The sequence below is a fragment of the Garra rufa genome, chromosome 21, assembly GCF_049309525.1.
Source record: "Garra rufa chromosome 21, GarRuf1.0, whole genome shotgun sequence".
NCBI lineage: Eukaryota > Metazoa > Chordata > Actinopteri > Cypriniformes > Cyprinidae > Garra > Garra rufa.
Window position 1 is genome coordinate 426,665 of NC_133381.1, and position 6,144 is coordinate 432,808.

Genomic DNA, 6,144 nt, shown 5'->3' on the forward strand with positions numbered 1-6,144 from the left:
AGCCAAATCAAATCAGGCCACGAAGATCTTGATGAACATGTTTGTGGCTTTGTGTCTACTGAATGTCTCATTTTTGTCAAACGAGAGCGTGGCTAACACAGAAGACAACGGTGCGTGTGTCTTCATAGCGCTGGTCCTGCATTACTCCATGCTGGCCTCATTCACCTGGTTCTTCATTCAAGCTCTTCATATGTACTTATGGCTCATCAGACAGAACATCACCATCACAAACTACATGAGGAAGATCACTGTGTTGGGCTGGGGTGAGTTACAGCAACAAAACATTAAAAACTTCAAATGTATACTCAAGTTTCAAGAAAAAAGAAAATATATTGCACAAGTCATCTGAACTACTATTATGGTACATTTATGGTGTTTTTGTCCTTTTCCTAAACTGTTCCTTTTAAGGGGTCATCAGATGCCACAAGCAGATTTCCACAAGTTCATATGATTCTTAAGGGTCTTAAAGAAAAGTCTATAAGTCTAATATACTTTGGTTAAAAATTCTCAAATGTAGTGTAAAAACACCCTTTTACCTTGTCAAAATCAGCTCTGCAAAAAATCAGCTCATTTTATGGCATGGTCCTTTAAATGCAAATGAGCTCTGCTCGCCCCGCCCCTCTCTTCAGCCGTATTTAGCGGCGAAACTCGACAACAAACACGTTATTTAGAAAGGCAGTTTGCAAAGATGCATAAAAACCCTTATACTCACTCTGCTGTGGGTGAAGCTGCATCACGAATAATTCACATGAACATAGATGCATATTTAGATCGAGATCGGCTCTTCCCTTTTAGAAACCAGTAAATGACGACTGCTATGTTCATTATTACATCCAACAACAGAACACCTCAATCGCTCAATTAGAGTCTTCCTCTGCACCTGAGTCACACAATGGCGATCAGAGTCAGACTGTTTCAGCTCGTTGAGGGCGGGGCTAAGGTAAGACACTCATGTCAATCAACTATCGTGGGAGGGGCCTCTGTCTGTGTGACGTCACACCCACAAGAAGCTGAGAATGACCTGATTTAAAAAAGGGGATATCACTTTTAAAACCACTGGGTGGAACAACATGTAAAAGTGAGTTTTGCAAGCGATGACCCCTTTACACTTACTTTAGTATCACGGAGATACTGTTAGTTCTTATTAACATTTTAAATACATTTTATTTTTGTATTTTGTTTTCATTTTAATTGCAATGTTTTAGTAATTTTTTGGTAAGTATTGGTATTTTCTATATCTCTATATCCTTTTTATTACTTTTTATTTTAGCTAGTTAAATTTAATGAAAATGAAATAAGTATTCTTCAGTAATTTGGTTTGTTTTTTTGTTTTGTTCAGTATAATAACCTTCGTCTCTGTGTGATTTCAGCGTGTCCAGCTCCAATAGTGGTAGTTATTATTTCTATTGGAGGGTATACAGGAGTGACCATAGACGCAACGTCTGGAAAAATCACACAAATGCAAGTTGTTCTGATGTCAAAAATGCATAAATGTATGCATGTCTACTCATTGTCTTTTTAATTATATTTTATTCTTTTCTAATTACAGGTGCTGGATTACAAATCCTTACATTCACTACATAGTGAACATCGGCTACTACGCTTTAGTTTTCATCTTCACGACAGGAATCTTCATCATGATCGTCATGAAGGTCTTTCAAGCCAGAAACATAAAAGCGACTGACGGCAAAAGGATGACGTTCAGAAAGCAGCTGATGATGGTGTTGAGTTTGTTCCTGCTCTTCGGTCTGACGTGGTCTGTGGCGTTCTTCAGTTATGGACCGATGATCATTGCCTCATATTACATATTCACTGTGCTTAACTCATTTCAGGGTGAGAAACAATCATCAGTGCATTTGGTTTAGTAGAATCCTTTAATTATTCCTACAGATTTCAGCAAATTATTTGAATACATTTTTAATGATTAAAAAAAAATACATTTTTTATATTTTATTATTTTTAATGCCTAATTATTTCATTTTAGTTAAAATGATTATTTAAATTATAAGAAGTTGTAATAGTACTTATACTAATATGATTCATTTAACCAAGAGTTAAACCGAGATAATTATTTTTGGTTAGTTTAAAATTTGTGTGGATTACTTTAATCATGTCAAATGCATTTAAATTAGTTGAAATAAGTCTGATTTATTTTATTTTTCCCAGGCTTTTTCCTCTTCCTGTATTACTACCACATTCGCAATGATGTTGCGGGTAATTTCTCAGATGATCCAGAAAACACTGACTCCAGCACAACCATCGCTCAATCCAGCATTAATGCTGCGGATAATATTAGTAACTAGCATAATTAAGAGTGAAGACTTTCTTTGTCTTAGACTTTCTTAGATATCCTTTCTAGTTGTTGTTTAAGGGGAAACTGTATATTCTCACCAAAATCAAGGTTAAAAACAACACAAAGACAAATGTTACTACTGAATGATAAAGAACTGTTTAAAATGATATCTATGTTGATTGTTACTGTAACTGTCTGTAATTATTGTGAAAGGATTCAGTTGTGCTTTAAATCTCTGATATGACCTGATATTACTGTTGTTCAATTTACTAAGCGTTATAATCATTCATGTGTGATCATGTGTGTGTCAGAACGACTCAAACAACACTGTATGAAACTAATGTTGATACACCTGTTGATTCAGATATTTGCATGTTCATTTACATTAAAAACACAGTCAGAATCTGCTGATGATTTCTGCATTATATAATAAATGTATGCTCTGTTATCTGTCATTATTTCTCATGAGATGGTAATGAAGCTAATTAAACGTCATTCTTCCTCATGATGGACTAACAGTGGATTCAAAATTATTAATTGATAGTCAAACTTGTAAATATGTGAATGTCTTTCAATAGACAAAATAATAAAGCAAGTGCCATTTTAAAATCTTTCTAATAACATATAAAGCTCTGAATGATTTAGCTCCTCAATACTTGTTGTATTTTAGTCCTTCACCAGGCGTACACACTATCATTCCCAGGATGACATTATTATTAACCTGACCACTGAGTGGCACTGTCAATTTAACTGTGATTTGAAGAATATAGGTCGTGAAGCTGATGTTACTGTGAGACTTCCCATAATGTAAGCTTTGGAAATTGAATTGGATTGCCAATTGTGGAGCCAATAAACTGTATGATGATGCAACAGAAGAATGGTCTTCTCGTCTTTATGGAGGAAGTAGCAATGAAACTTCAGAGTATGAAAGCGTGTCAATCTAATTAATCCGGGATCAAACAATTCTGTAGCTTCAAGTATTAGATTTAGCTCCTACATCTATAATTCAATCTGTTTGATGGACTGTTCTTCTGCATGAATTACGTCAACCAGGAATGGGAACACTTCCTAAAACACCAGATGTTACATTGTAAGAAGAATGGCATCGACAGATTCATCAATGAGAAGGGGAACATAATAGAATGATTCGCAGCTTTCAAGCCCATTTCATGTCACACAGGTGGACAAACTAGAAACTTTAGTTCTGGAGCACTCCACAAAAAAGTGATATGGACCTAATGACAGGACGACAGCTTGAATCATTGAGTTTGTATCAGTTTAGTTAGAATATCTGAACACTTTGAGAGGAGTGTAAGCCAGTCTTATAAGCATGAAGTACAAATTAAGAAAAGTAAAACCACAGACATCAATGCAGGCCTTTGCTTTGATCACAGACTGGATGCCTATAAACAGTAGCGGTTCTACATTGAATTGCTCCCTGGGCGAGACTCCCTCCCTCTCTCAATGGAGAATGATTTACAGATCCTGAGCTAACAAGCATCTAAACTTGTGTGGTAAGAACTGTTGCTGCAGTATAATGTTACACAGAGCACATGTGATCACAATAGTGAGTGGATTCAAAACGGCAGATTCAACAAAAAGCATATTAAGAGCTCTGTAATTAAATATATATTTTCCTCCTTGTGCCAGCTATTGAGATGAGCAGCTCTGTGAAACAGCCAATCAGAGCAGAGCTCATCATTAATATTTAGGAACCTTCCAAATAAGGCAACAACAGAGCATTTCATTCTAGGGACAAATCCTAGGGTTTTAAATGAACCTGTAAAACAATTTCTGGAGATTTTTTTGCCCTTTCCTGTCATATACCTTCTATGTAGATATCAGAGAACAATTTAAAATATTGTAACAATGCATTCTATGGCATCTTTAAGAAAAAGTCATTGGTGATTGATGTTGTTGCATAATTTTTTTAATGCATGAACTGCTAATGGCAGAAATGTAAATGATACATGGAATATTCTTCTGTAATAATATGATTTGGTCATATTGCTAAATATTGTTTAATAGTCACTAATAAAGCTTGTGCTTTCATTGGAATTTTGTAGCTAATTTTAATATAAATATAACTTCTCTACATTTATATCCTTCTCTATGAGCAAATATGACTTGATAAACAGGACATGAATGTGACCAGATAATAAAGTTCACAGTTAAAGCCCGAATTTACAAATGCTGGGGAACATTTCTCATTTGGCCACCAGAGGTCTCACTCACTCACTCTTTTTTAACCCTACTTCCCACGAACCCAAATACCTGGACAATTAAAGCCTTGAATTTGCATTTATTCAAAAAGTCTTGTTTGTACTGGCTACAATTCTGAGCGTTCCCTGTCTGCTTCTGTCTTGCCGCTGTTGGCTGTGTATGAATAACTGCTTCTTATCTCTTTGTCACCTAATCTTGACTGCTATTGTTTGTCTGGACTGATTTTATGATTGTTTGCTGCTTACTCTGATCCCCTGCCTGCTTATGACCACAAATGCTGTTCGTCCTCTGACACTGCTGTTTGCACTTTGACCCACATTTGTTTGTACCTTAATCTTACTGCTTCTAAATAAACCACACATGGATCCCGCTCAACCTGACTCTGTTACACAAACATGATTTGCATGTCAGATCCTGAAGCTCATAATCAAACGGCTTATATGCGGATGGACCAAACTCTCAACTCTTTGGCTCTTTGACTTTATCTCAAGAATGGAATAAAATGTGAACAAAATAAAAGAGATGGCTGTGGATTTCCACTGAACATCAACGGCTCCTCCGTGCAGATTGTCAAGAACACCAAACTCCTTGAATTCCCTGACAGAGAACCTGTCCTCAACACCAGCTCCTTTACAAAGAAAGCCCAGCAGTGTTATTATTTGATTATTTAAATCTCCTGTTTAAAAATAGGACTATAAGCACGCTATAGTTGAAATGGTTTTGCTGTCTTGCATTTTCTCTCTTAAAATGATAGATGTCATTAAAATGTGGAGACTAGAAGAAAGAAGTTAATGCAACCTCTGATTTACATAAGGTGAACATACAGTAAAGCTGCTTGGTTTATATTTCTATGTATGTAATTCTGAGTCTATCTGATACATATTTTAAAATGGTATTTCACACCTGTTTCTGCCATAATAATGACCCATTTCAAATGTTTACATGCTTTTCTTCTCTTTCGCCTTTTTGTTCTTAAAGAAGCATAGTTCACTTCCAAAACAAAAATGTACAGATAATTTACTCAGCCCCTTGTCATCCAAGATGTCTGTCTTTCTTCAGTCATAAAGAAATCATGTTTTTGTGAGGAAAGCATTTCAGGATTTCTCTCCATATAGTGGACTTCTATGGTGCCCCGAGTTTGAACTTCCAAAATGCAGTTTAAATGCAGCTTCAAAGGGCTCTTATCTAGCGAAACAATCGGTTATTTAAAAAAAATACAATTTATATTCTTTTTAACCTCAAATGCTCATCTTGTCTAGCTCTGCGTCAATTTGGTGTATTCTGGTTCAAGACAGTTCGGGTATGTCGAAAAACTCCCATCTCGTTTTCTCCTCCAACTTCAAAACTGTCCTACATCACTGTTTTACCTGTTTTCATAAAGGGTGTTTGATCTTCTTTGCACGTGTACTTTGTAAACACTGGGTCAGTACTTCTGCAGCGATGTATCTCCCATCTTATTTTCTCCAACTTCAAAATCAACTTCAAAAAGTTGGAGGAGAAAATGAGATGGGAGTTTTTTGAGATACCCTAACTGTCTTGAACTGGAGTACACAGAGTTCACACAGAGCTAGACAAGACGAGTGTTAAAGGTTAAAAAGTATAGAAATTGTCAATTTTTTTTTGAAAAT